Raw genomic sequence first — 13,491 nt, forward strand, 5'->3', positions numbered from 1 at the left:
CAGCTGCTTCCCAACAGAGACTTCAGAACATAATCAACATACAGGGGCAAAAAAATGGCAGCAAACATGCAAATAAGTCTGTAACTGTACTCTGAGACTCAGGAAAGTGCCAGTCTTTCTCCAAAGAGGCCCCAAAGAACTATGATTTGATCGAATAAACAAAGATGAAACAATTCTTGTCCTCAAATTCCTCACAAAACTGTCTTTGCCCTCCCCCATTAATTACATTTCAAAGTAATAAAATGCATTTAATTATCTCAACTAACGTCTATTTGTATTCATCAGGTTAAGCTGTATCATCCCATCCCTACCCTGATTCAACTCCAGATCTTCCTTTAAAGCATTAGAATGTTCATATTTTTGCCAATGGACATTTCATGACATATGAATGGCATTAAACACCATTAACAGAATAAAGTAGCTGCAGTGCTATTTGCATGTTTGGTCATAATAACTATTGGCCATTGGCTGATTCTGAAGCTGACATAGAGCACTGAGGAATGCTTGGCTTTGTGTTTGCTGCTGTTTGTATCTGTGTGCAGCCACAGCAACACTAAGTTGCAGATCTGTGCAAATTACTGATTTTAACCTTGACTGAGCAGTTGGATACCACATGAGGTCCAGCCTCTGCGCACTCACCAGAAGAAGCTTTGCCTAATTTTGATTGCTCCCCTTCACATTTTGCTAAGACTATTGAGTGATTTTGTTTTAAGCAGTTCCCACTGAACAAGGTAAGAATGTCACCTGAATCTGCCATGCAGACATAAAGACCTGCCTGTGCCTTGGAGCACCACAAGTATGTTTTGGAGGTTTGCTAAACTCAGCATCCAGCATGTCACTTGTTTCTAGGCACCCAGCACTGGCATTTTATGAAGCAAGTGCAAATACCTTCACCTCCAGATCCAGCTGTCTTTCAGGATCCTCCAAAACCATTGAGAGAGAGTCTGGGTTTCAAATGCATCCTGTGTCAGGCAAGGCCAGATTTCACAGTCATTTGTCTGAATGATTAAGTGAATGAATGTATGAAACAAAGGAATCTGCTCAGGTACCACACCTTGGAAACTGCAGTGCAGTCCCTATTGTCCAGTTTATTTATCTTTATGTGAAAGCTCAGCATAAATAGATCTCTGTACTAAATAAAAAGTCATTCTCACTGAAAAAAGACTCAGGAAAACCTTCTCTGATATTTCTTTCTTCATTAACATGCATACCACTATCACATCCATTGAAGAAAAAAAAAAAAAGGTCCTATCATAAGCTCCAAAGTCTTTATTTTGGCCATAGGCAACAAAGCTGCTTCGTCTTCAGTGTTCTACAGGATATTGCCTTTAACTGTATTATCAAGGAGCTAAGCTGGGTAAAGACAATTTAACAACTGTCCAAGATATCTTTGTCATTGGTGAATATCACAGTGCAGTCTTTTAAACTTAATTCTGTTACAGTAAAATAAGTTTTGACACTATTTTGTGTATAAGGAACACTGAAAACTCAAATTTCTTTTGTCACCCAACAGAGGTTTTGAAAGGAAAATAACAAAGAGATCATTCAGTATTACAGTCTTCTAGCCTAATTCTAAAACAGAAGAGCAAAACCACACTCCAAGTAACAAAGTTTGCATATATCAACTCTCCGTGTCAGTAACAACTGCGCTCTAGGAAAGGACAACTGCGGCACCCATAGTCCGCACACCAATACTGTACACAGACAAGCCTGCTCTGAAGTGTCCTATAGATAATGACTCCTGTTATTTTCTGATGGATGACTATCATCCATCATGTTCAGCACTGTTATGAACATGCAACCATGTATGGAAAATTTCAATAACAAATAGGAAACTACATTTACAAACAGAGATGCTTTTTAACACCACCCTGTTTCCCCAATGCAAAGGAATGTCTCAGCTTAAACTCAAGTTCAAGTGAACCTAAGATCCAACCTGGACATGTGCCTCATGCCACACTTCAGTCAAGCAACCTGTAGCCAGGTCAGGGGTAGAAAACTTTGCTCTATTGAATCTGGACCTCATGATGTATTGGTGGTTCTGAGTATGGAGCATGGTGTGACTCTTGGACAATAAATAATAAGAAGCTTCACTAATGAGATGCAGATGTTGAAATGGTAAGTTTGTTGAATAAAACCTTTGTCTCTGGCTGGTGCATTAAAAAGTCAATTTTCCAAACAGTAAGGGAAATAAGACTAAAGGATTTGGGAGAATAATATAAACAGGGGAAAAAATTATGTCAAAATTCAGTGTTACTTAAAGAAGATGCATTTAAGAAACAGTAAAATATGTGGTTAAAGGCTCAAACATCTTCTGGTGACTAATTAAAATAATGGATAGAGAAAAGAAAAGCTGCAGTTCACAGTTCCATCTGCAGTTCCTCATCATCGCTGTGCACTGAGCACTTCTAATTAGACAGAACACTGGCCACAAATTGAACCGCATAAACAGCAGCCTTGCGTGCTTGAGCTCTTCCCTCTGGATATGCCAAGGCTGCTGCAAGTCCTTCTGCTTCCTATTTTCACTGCTCATCTTTGGTTTTTTTTTTGTGTTATTCTACCACTCAGCTACTATAATCACATTTTTTTGTAGTTTGTGTTTTTTTTTTAAATCAAAGATTGATTATGAAGCAACAAATCCTTCCACCCAGTTTTTGCTTTTCATCTCTGAATGATCTTGAAAACCATGCTGCACCACAGATCCGAAGGACCCATCCCCTCCCTGGGGTGTTTAAACTGAGTCTCAAATAATAAACCATGCTAGATGTGGACTGGCAGCGTCTGGAAGATCCACCATAGAGACCAAATCAAGGCACAATTCCATGTTTTTCAGTAAAAGTAGCCACCCTCCCCAGTCATTCTTGGAACCTGAAAAAGCAATAAACCCCCCAAAAACCAAAACTGGAAATACACCAACTTCTGCTTTGCTCTCCAGCCAGTTTGTAGGACCTAGAAACTCCTAGAGTGACCACCTTGTGCCTTGCCATAGGCTTCACCTTCTTCTTTTACAGAAATAACAAAATGGATGAAAAGAAAATAGATGGGATAGATCCCTCCAATCCCTCCACATCTTCTGCATAGCACAAGCCCACATTATTTTTAATAAAATACTCAAAGTCTCACTAGTTTGCCCACAGTGCTGCTGCATTTATTTTGTACTCTGTTACTCAGATTCTTTCTTGGCTGACAGGTAACCACAAGGTCTGCCAAGGTCATACTGTTTTATTTCTCCTCTAGGAGGGAAGCCTCTCTTACCTTATGGCTCATCTCCATAACCCTGTAACTGCTTGGTCCACTGCTGAGATACAGAAACTTTCTTAGTCTGAAAGGCAGTCTGAACGCTTTGCACAAAATTCAAAAGTCAGTCTAACATCAAATAAAATTACCCAAAAGCTCTGCATAGAGCTAGCTTCACCTGCAATTGCAGCAAATAATGCTATTTGATGTTTTTGGATAAAAGAACTCTCTCCAGCAGAATATACACCTGCTCAGAGAGCAGGCAGGGTGCACCTTGATTGGGTCATAAGGAGAACATTAAAAACTAGTGTAACTACATAAATAGTCACAGAGCTTTTAGGGAGAATGCACTGATGTTGACTGCTCTCAAAATACAAATTTCTTAAGTAGGGTATTTAGGACTCTGAAAGGTATTTTTGACAAAATTATGCTGCCTGAATGTTGCCTATAGTCACCTTTCTATCCAAAGACAGACCTGTAAAGTCTTGCTAAAAAACTGACACATACACTCAGCATTTTACCAACAGTTCATTTTTTCTTCTGTCAACATGGTTTTTAAAAAAAGCTTTTTAAAACCTTAACTTTCAGTAGCTATCAGAACAATTAAGCTGTCAAACATCTTCTACTAGAGCATCTCCAAACTTTTTAATATCAAGTAGTTATTTGGCACTTACAAGATCACATGCATTCACATTTTCAGTTTAAATGCAAATACTGAAGAGAGATTTCAGGTTTTGTCTCTATTTTTATAAAAGCTTCTAATTTTTAAAAGAAAGAGGATTTATTATTCTGGAGTTAACATGTGTCAGATGTCTGTTTTTACGTGTGCTCTAGTTAATTAGCTCCTATTTCTTTCACTGCTTTTCTTCTGAACGAAGAGGAGGTGTATACTTCTTTGTAATGAAGAAGATTTCAGTTTACAATTTACTCAGTATAGGATCCTTTAAATAGATGAAGCCAAGATCAAAGTAGGTAAAACACAGCATGGTTTCTCTTTTAACTGCTTTTAGAAGTAAATATTCAAGAGAAATAGGCATCAGTATAAGAGCGGAGACCTATAGGTACGTAGAAATACATCAGTGGGGAGGGTGTTCAGGAGGTCTCCAGGCCAATCTCCTGCTCAAATAAGGGCTAGATCTGAGCTAAAATGGGGTTGTTCAAGGCTTGAAAACCTCCAGGCATGGAGACTGAACAACCTTCTGCCTGTGGTTCCCCGACGGTGAAAACCAGGAGTCACCCCAGTGGTGTCACACCATTAAAAGGTGATTTGGGGAGGCAAAATCTGTTTTTTCTGCAGTGTCCTACAAGGGATCAGTACCAACTGCCTGGTGGAAGGTGGCTTTGATCAAGCATTTTAAGCACACACAGATAATGATTCAAACACATCTAGTTGGGTACATAAGGGTGAAATAGCAAAAAATGGTCAATAAGCAGAGGTGACAAACTGGCAGCTGGCATTCAGTACTTTCTGCAACCCCAAGCAGAACAAAGGAAAAAAACCCAAAACCCCACAAACAAAATAACCAACAAAACCACATATTTCCTATGCTACAAAATCTCACATTTATAGCTTGCCAAGAAGAGACAGGGAGCACCATCCTGACCAGAGCAGTGGGCTAAGGGCTGCCCCATCCCATAGACTGCCTAACTCATAGGCAAATGGGAGCTACACAAGTCTTATTACAAGTCAGACAAGAACTGGGATATAAATTAAACAATTCAGAGAAGCTGACACAATCCCCAGTGGGCTGTGCACATGCCAAGCAAATTATAAATCCTCTGAACAGTACAGCTGGGTGTTTTCCCAGGCTAATGCCTTTAATTCTTGTGCCAATACTGTAAAAAAAAAAAAAAAAAAAAAAAAAGAAAAGCCTCGCTAAGTTTTCCTGGATGCCCAAAAGTAATACATTGCTAATCCTCACTCTTCTCTTTGCCCACACACTGCAAACGAAACTGGCACACAGTACTTGTCTTTCCTCCAAAACCTAGAGCAAACCCCCAGTTTCCAAGGCTCCCATAATGGACTACCCCCACCTCCTGCTTCTTGTGTGGCTCAACAGCTTTATTCAACTGCAGGATTTCATTAGAGCCTGGATTTGTACCAACATGGGATGCATTCTCCTTCAACAGTTTGTTTTTATTTCACAGTTCAGTGCCTCAAAAATTAATAGGGACCCCATCAAACTTTCCAAAATGGTTTGTCAGACTGGGCAAAGACCTACCAATCTCATTCACATCTGCCTGATGCATCACAAGTACCTTAAAACACATTTCAAGGTCATCAAAGTGTCTTGGTAACATCAGAACAAAACACTGTGCACTGTTCTCTCTTCTGTTTCCCGTGAAGATAAATCAAAACTTTGAAAAAGTACATTTTTTCTGCCAAAATAATGCTTTTAAGACTACACAGACCTCATTACATATTAATCAGCCAATATCTAATACAATAACAAACTATGATGCCACACCTCTGCAAAACAAATTTATCATGCATTAGTAGTTAATAATTGTTAGCTAACCAAAAGTAAGGATAAATTTAATTTCCCTGCCCCCAATGAAGAATGAACATGGTGACATGAAGCAGCCACAAGGCAAGGGCCAGATTAAGAGAGATCAAATTAATACTACCTCTTGAAACCTCCTCTGATAATACCTTTATATATATATGTATTGCTCCTTTATATATATGTATTGCTCAGCAGGGAACATGCAACAATTTGCAGAGCATCAAACCTATGTAAAAATAAAATTTCTGTACACAAAAATTCTGGAAAGTCCTAATGAAAGAGCAGAAGAATCAATAAACCATCTACATTTTTATATGAAACCATTTTATGAACTCATCCATGATACACTCCAGGCTGGGAGACAGTGTACATACCTGAGAGTGCTATTGCAGACAATAAAAATAAATGGACTTATTCAACTCTGAAGCTCAACTTTTTTACACATTCATTCTCAGAGCTGTAAACTTTTAGGATAGCATGCTGGTAACTTATGATTGTAGCAACCCAATGGATGTGCTGTAAGATCAGGTCTTCTAGACTAAAATCTTATCTCACTGAAATTGCATTCACAGGTTACACCTCCTGGTGGAAGAATCAGAATTGGCTGGCTTTTTCTTTTTTTGGACTAAACTGTACTCATGCTTAAAAATCTGGAAGAGGCCCCAGGGAGATGCCTGCAGAGGCACTGGCTCCCACAGGGAGCTGGGAGGGCTGTGTGGGGTGGGAGACCAAGCTGACGTCCAGTCTACAATTTACAGAACTATTCTTCAACTACTGCAGGGGTCTATCCCAGAGCCCATTTGCAAACAGTTTTAAAAGGTCCATTTAAACCCCACACCAGAGGAAGGCAGTTTGTCCTGTCCAACAAGACACAAGAGAAACTAAGCAAGGTGGTGAGTGCTGTTAAAACCAAGAGTTAAGTAAATGCTTATGATTATGATAAAAAAATACACATTGGCATAATGCAAGAGGGAGGACAGGGAGGGCACCTGGCCAGGTGAAGGTGCCCAACTGCCATGGTGGTTCATCAAAAACAAAGCCAGCCTTCCATGCCAGCATGGCATCAGCAAATCTTGTCTGATGCCATTCCACAGCAAAGCCCCATCCCTGGAAATGTTCAAGTCCAGGCTGGACGGAGCTTTGAGCAACCTGGTCCAGGGGAAGGTGCCCCTGCCCATAGCAGGAGGGTTTGAAATAGATAATCTTTAAGGTCCCTTCCAACCTAGACAATTCTAGGATTCAGGATTCTATGAAAGCTACTTTCAAGTGATGGCAAACCTACCCCAGGCATTGGCTGTAATGGCACTGAGATTGGATCTCAGTGTCAGAGCAGTTAGATATGGGAAGAGACTCCTGGGAAGAGCTGGGAGGGTTCTGAAAGAAACCTCTGGAAATTGCAAGTAGAGTTAGTCATTTGGAAAAAAAAAAAAAAAAAAAAAAGAAAGAAAAAAAGAAAAGGAAAAAGAAGATTGTACAAGAGATGAGATGAAATGGGTGCCTGTGATAAAGACAGATGTCCTTATCTGGTATATGAATTTCAAAACCTTGGTACATTCATGAATTCACACTTGATTTCTAGTCTGTCCCAAGAAAGTGTCACCATTAATGGGTACTGAAAGACAGAACAGGAGTTGCTGAATTTCCAACCTACTGAAACATCCTGAGGAGCTCATCTCTGCCAGCAGCACCCGCAGCCTGCAGCACCCACAGCTCTGCAGCACCACACACAAAGAAGCTCCATGTGTCTGCATGGCCCCTCATTAGGAAGTCAACGGTGGCCATCTCTGTGGTGTAGTAATGCCCATTTTATGTGTATGGATATTTGCCAAGCCTTTTGGCTTTCTCCAGCTATGAAATAAGCACTAGTATAATCAGTCTGCGGTGAGACCTTCCCAGAATACAGAGAGATGGAAAAGAAGAAGGAAAAAAACCCCAAAGGTCCTTCTGCATGTTGTACAGAAAACACAACATTTTAGACTTGGCATTCCAGAGCCAGCATCTCCAAACAGTGCTCACAGCATCACAGATGATGCCATTTAACAGTCATGAGTGTCAAATGGATACATGACTCGGCCAGCATCCACCACAACTACTGGGGTGATGGCTGTCATGGGTGCTGCCAAAACCCAATTTCCACCTCTTGAATAAAACTTGTGAGCATTGCCTCTGTTCTGGTCCTCAGTATCAGCCCACGGGAGCCCTGCTCACATTTCAATTAACAGCATTTGAGGATCTGAGGGGTGACAGCAGAGGTGCTGATGTGTAACCAGACAGTCTTATTTTTATCCTTTACTTCATGCAACTGCTAAACCAGCCAACCAGGGAAATTCCTAATAAAAAGTTCTGGGATAAACAGAGCTGTTGCAGGAAAGCAGAGGAGTAAGCGGGTGTGAGAGAACAGACATCAGTAATACCGGTAATCCTGTAAAGATATATTTTTTCAACTCTATTACAAAAGCAACAAAATTTTCACTTATTTCCCAATGCTCATCTTTTTTCTTTTTTTTCTTCCTTCCTTTCCCCCTCCCTCTTCACCTTCTTATTAGCAGTCACTACCACACAGTTCACATACCGTTTTAAAAGATGTAATACAATAGGTACTTCCAGCAATTTTGGCCTTTAAATGCATTTCCCCAGAGTGCTTTTTGGTCAGAAAAAGCTTCTGTGCTAATGTTGATCACAGGTCATTACTTTATATTTAAACTGACAGGGAATCCCACCCCTTTGAAAAATTAACTCTAAATACTGTGTTTCCACTTCATGGAAGGAAAAAGTCGCACAATCAGAGTCAACTGGCACTAAAAAAATGTTGCAGTTTCAATGGAAGAGAGAAAGTGATCTTTTTCAAGAATGCAATAGGAGGAGTTGTTGATGAAGCAATAAAGTTGGTATATGCTGACACCCTTCCAAACCATTTCAGTGCTCAATACTGAAAACCTGTAAGAATGTAAACGTTTTTAGACCTATAAAACTTTTCTCTGACTCTACCTTTTTCCCAGTCTGATGTGCAGGTGCTTTTTAAAGATGCCACCCATTTTTGCTCTCTTACTAGATGGAGAAGCCACCTTACATCCTTCATCATCAAAAGCCTTTAATTCTGCATTAACATACTGGTAGTTACAGAGAGATTTTATTTTCATTATCCCTTTCACAGTGTCTTTAGAATATTTATTCTTCCATGCTCTCATAATTCTGAGTACCCAGTCTGAGTCATGTTGAAAATGTATAATTTTCCAGAAGCTGCAGACATACGATTATCTTGATTCCTGCCTCTTTTGACATTTCCAATCGTCACCCAAAATCTCTATGGTGTTGTAATGATCATGTTTTTATGTAGCATCTTACAGATTACAAGGCTAATATTACCATTTCTCTTCTTCTCTTACCATTTCTCTGCTTCCCTCCCCAAATATGCATTGAAGAGAGAATTCTGAAGGAGTAAAATAACCTCCAACAGCGAAGTCTAAAAGCTCCTCAGGCTGTAAGTTTCCTGGGACATGGGATAAGTTGGATGTCCAACTTTCCATGCCACATCAAGGCAAAGAACTGAGTCTGGGGCCGTATCAGAGGTGAGGTCTCTCACTACCAAGCTCCTGGAAATAATAAGAAGTCTTCTCTGTGTAGCCGTGTGTGCACGGGACCTGAAGAAGTATCCATATCACAACTTGTGTTGGCCAAAGGGCTATAAGCAAGCAAGGTTTTGCATTTTAACACAAATTTATGTGCATGTATGTTTCCTTCTTATTAACAAAAGATCCCTACGAAGACTATCATTCACTTGTTGAGACCAACAGAGGTATGTAGTGACAAATTCATGATGAAAGAAAATTAACAGAAATATCCTGGGTGAGAAAGAACTCTGAAAGAAGTGCAACAGATTTCCCCCATCCTGGTCTTTATGACAAATAATCTTCATTACATCAGAGAAACTTCTTTTTTTCTCTACCATGGAAAAATCAGAAAAACAAAACACCCTCCAAGTAAGCACAACTAAAAATGCATACATCAGACATGAAGGTTGAAGTTTGTTGGGAGCTTTGTCTGGAGGGGGTATGTTGGATTTGATACCTGAGAGAGCTTTTTAAGAGAATGATAAAGCCATCAAGTATTACTAGAATGAGAGGAGTCAAGATTCCCTTAGAGTGTCCTCTGCTTTCTGACGGTTTTGTCTAGAAATATGTTATGGGAAGCTATTCTAATCATCAGACTGAGAGCAGGATGTGAAGATGCCACTAATGAGAACACCCACCAATAATCATATGCTAGCAGACTTGCAATCATTTAAAGAACTCATTAATCTAAAGAAAATACTTAGAAAGAAACTTTCATAATTAGAATTGGTAAGCAGCCAGCTTTGCTAAAATGAGAGAGTATTTCTTCTTTCTCTGGTTTGACTCAAGACACCTTGATGGATGACAATGCCTTTGATGGAATGAAATATTCTGCAATAACTTTGGGTAGAGCTAAGCTGACAATGACATTCTTTAAAACGCCTGTATTTCACAGAGCTTCTCACTAAGATTTCGACAGGTAAACAATACATGGTTGCTGATTTGCCTCTAGTGAGCTCCCATTGATAACAAATGGAGGAAATGAAGGATACTGCATTATGTTTGTGCCTCTTCAGAAAGGTGGTGTGGTTCTCAAAACGATTTATCATCTCAGCAAAACTTTCACTAACATTAACTGATGTCTGAAAGGGAAAGGCCCTAACACAACAGCTCAGCAGAACAAATAGAGCAGAGTTTGCAGCTTACAACTTTCTTGAGAAAGGGGTATCTTTAAAGGATGTTGCTTTATCTGCAAGTATTAATTTAACTGCTTAAGGGGGCAGGGTATGAGAGAGTCTTTTCCCTCAGCAGCTGTGTGCAGCACCTGTTGTTTTGCAAGGGATTCACATTCATCTGAACTTGTGAGTAAGCACTCTTTGTTTTTATAGAAAGATTTATAACTCCTTTTAAGCTATACAGGCCAAAAGAGAACTAACAAATAAATAAATAAACAGTAACCCAAAAGACAATTATGACCAAACGGGCTCCTTGCTGCAATGGCAGCTTCAGTCTGTTTTTTATATTACGAATAGGTATCTCCTTCTGGGCCAATGCCCACTTGAAGTGGGGGAAACAAAGTAGCAGTGGAAAAACAAAGAACATATTAAATGTTTATGTATATTAGGAGGCTTCCAGAGAACTCCTGGGAGCTAACTGATGGAAAGCAAAGCACTGAGACCATTAGCAGCACCCGTTATCCCACCACTCTTTCAGCAGCACATGGCAATTGCAGAAATTACTTATTTACACGGTGAAGTAGCAGCGAACACTCATTACACAGCACTTCCATGCAGGCGCATTTTATACCATCTCTCAGGTGACACATACTTGCCTAAGCTGTCGTAGCTGGTCATCCTGCACTTTCACTGTATTTTCCCCCACTTTTTAAGGGTCTCTGAAATGACTGATGGAGGAGCACAGACCTGAATACACTTTGGCACCACAATGCCTGAATCTACTTATGAATTCACAGCCTCATCTGCTGCCTCAGTTGCTTACTGATCCACATAATTTCTGGCCTTCAAAAAAGATAAATTACTTTTATTACTGACTTATTTACTTTTTGTTGTTTCATTTTGGATTATTCTGGGTTCAGAGGTTTTCAGTATTTTTAAAGGTGTGGTGGTCGTACAGTGTCATTCCCAGTGGGTTCACAGTCAGATCTGGTGGATAGTCACAGACGTGGGCAGTAAGCCACAAAAACAGGAAAGTGTATGCACTTTTAGATAAATGCACGGTGAAATATAGTGAATTTTAAAGGGAAAAAAAGTTATTCTGAGCCCTGATGATGTTTTGAGAAAAACAACATTTCTTTCGGGGTAAGATTATTTTCTAATCCTGAGACTGGAAATCCACCTGACAGAAGATATGAACTCCATTTTCCAAGTGCTTCTGCTGCAAAGCTTAGCTGCTATTTCAAGTAAATATTCTTTTCCCTTCAGCTGCTATGTGAAAATTCTGATATGCAACAACGAAATAAGGGGTGAAATCAAGAGAAACAGTGAGCTACACACAAAAAGCTAAGAAATATATACACAATGTAGAATCAAATGGACTTGATGATCTTAAAGGTCTTTTCCAACCTATTTGATTCTAAGATTCAAAACTCTGATACAAAATTTCTGTTATATTTTATTCCTAAACTCAGCATCACTTTTAGTAAAGATAAAACTGGAATAAAGGTTGGGTTGTTTTTTTTTTCCTAAAAGACAGTTCTTCCCCTTTAACAGAAATAATAAGGCAAAAATCATAGCAGGAAGTAATGTATTTGGGCTAGAAGGGAACTGTGCTTCCTGTATTTAATGGGTTGTTCCTCATTGCAATCCCTTCTCAGAATCAACAGGGCCATATGGCAAAGAGGAAGGAAAAAGCCATCTCAAATGTTTTAATGATAGTTTGTTCAACATCTTGCAGCTCCTAGGCATCTCATAGGCATGGTCTTTTATAAATAAAATTGTGATGGCATATTTTTATTATGCTATGACTCATGAAATTTGTATCTGCAGGGAGCTGGAGACTTTAGCTTTTCCTCTGGGCTTTCCAGTGCTGTCTGCTGGGTCAATTAAAATATCAAGATTTCTTTTCCAACAAAACCTTTTCTCCCTTTGCTTATTCCAAGTGTTTCACTCACATCTCCCCTGCACAACCTCATCACTATTGTAAATCACAGCAAATTAATGTCGATGCTGGTTCCTGAAACAAGACTACTTTTGCCTCTTGACAACAAAACCCCTAAGACAAATGTCAAAAATTCAAATGGAAATAGAGTATTAAAAACAAATCTGTTGACATCTCCTGATAAAATCCTGCAGATCTAGGCTGATGCAATGCTCCCTAGCTGACCCTTGGAATAGAAATAGCTTCTAATTCTTCATCTTGCTAAAGACTGTATGTTGGGCAATAAAGAAGTGAACAGAGGTTATGGCTTCCATAAAATATTCACACCAGTGGCTCTTCATACAGAAGTTTCTCCTGAGAATGATTAATCACATGCTATTATTTGAAGTTCCTATATCGTGGGAGTTCATGTTTCACTACCATTCACAGACTGGATTACAGAAAATTAGTTTCAGACAAACTGTTTGGTTCAGGTAGATTAGTTCACTCCGATTACGCCTATCAGCCAATTGAACTCTTTCTTCAAACAAAATGGCCATGTCCCTGGGGTTATCCAGAAAGTGATAAACTGGGGAGAGTTTCTCTCCACCTGGCAGTAATTGTTCTGCAAGTGCTCTTCCCTTACTTGTATCTAAGACAGACATTTATCCTGCTATTTTGTATAATTAAAGCATAGATACTAATGTAAAGCTCCTACCCAGGGAGCAGTTGTCTGATGGCAGCAGATTCACAGCATGCACAACAGCTTTAATTTCAATAACATGTTCAGCTGATGAGGAGGAAGAAAAAGGTGACATAGGTAACAACATCTCCAGGAGCTCAGGATGCATTCGCGGCCAAGACAGTCTATGCAAGGGACCAGCACAGGCACTGCCCAAAAGATGTGGTGTCCTTTGGCACTTATGTCTCTAACAGTTTGGATGCGAGAGCTGCTGCATCTCCGTAATACAAACAGGAATGACGCTACCCTTGTTCCAAACAAGGGATTTGAGCCCAGCACAAGAGCCACTAGTTTATCTCATACATGATTAGAAATTACCAGAAATACATACGGAAACAGGACACCACTACATGAACAC

The 13,491-nt window shown here is 39.7% G+C and overlaps 1 protein-coding gene across 1 annotated transcript in view; it reads right to left on the minus strand.

Annotated features, from left to right (window-relative positions):
• MDGA2 (MAM domain containing glycosylphosphatidylinositol anchor 2) overlaps positions 1 to 13,491 on the minus strand; it is a 378,145-nt gene that overhangs the window by 141,287 nt on the left and 223,367 nt on the right. The window lies entirely within an intron of this gene.

This window comes from Pezoporus flaviventris, unplaced genomic scaffold (assembly GCF_033815535.1).
Source record: "Pezoporus flaviventris isolate CSIRO_AGI_PZ_B2104156 unplaced genomic scaffold, CSIRO_AGI_Pfla_v1 ptg000035l, whole genome shotgun sequence".
In the NCBI taxonomy this organism is placed as follows: Eukaryota; Metazoa; Chordata; class Aves; order Psittaciformes; family Psittacidae; genus Pezoporus; species Pezoporus flaviventris.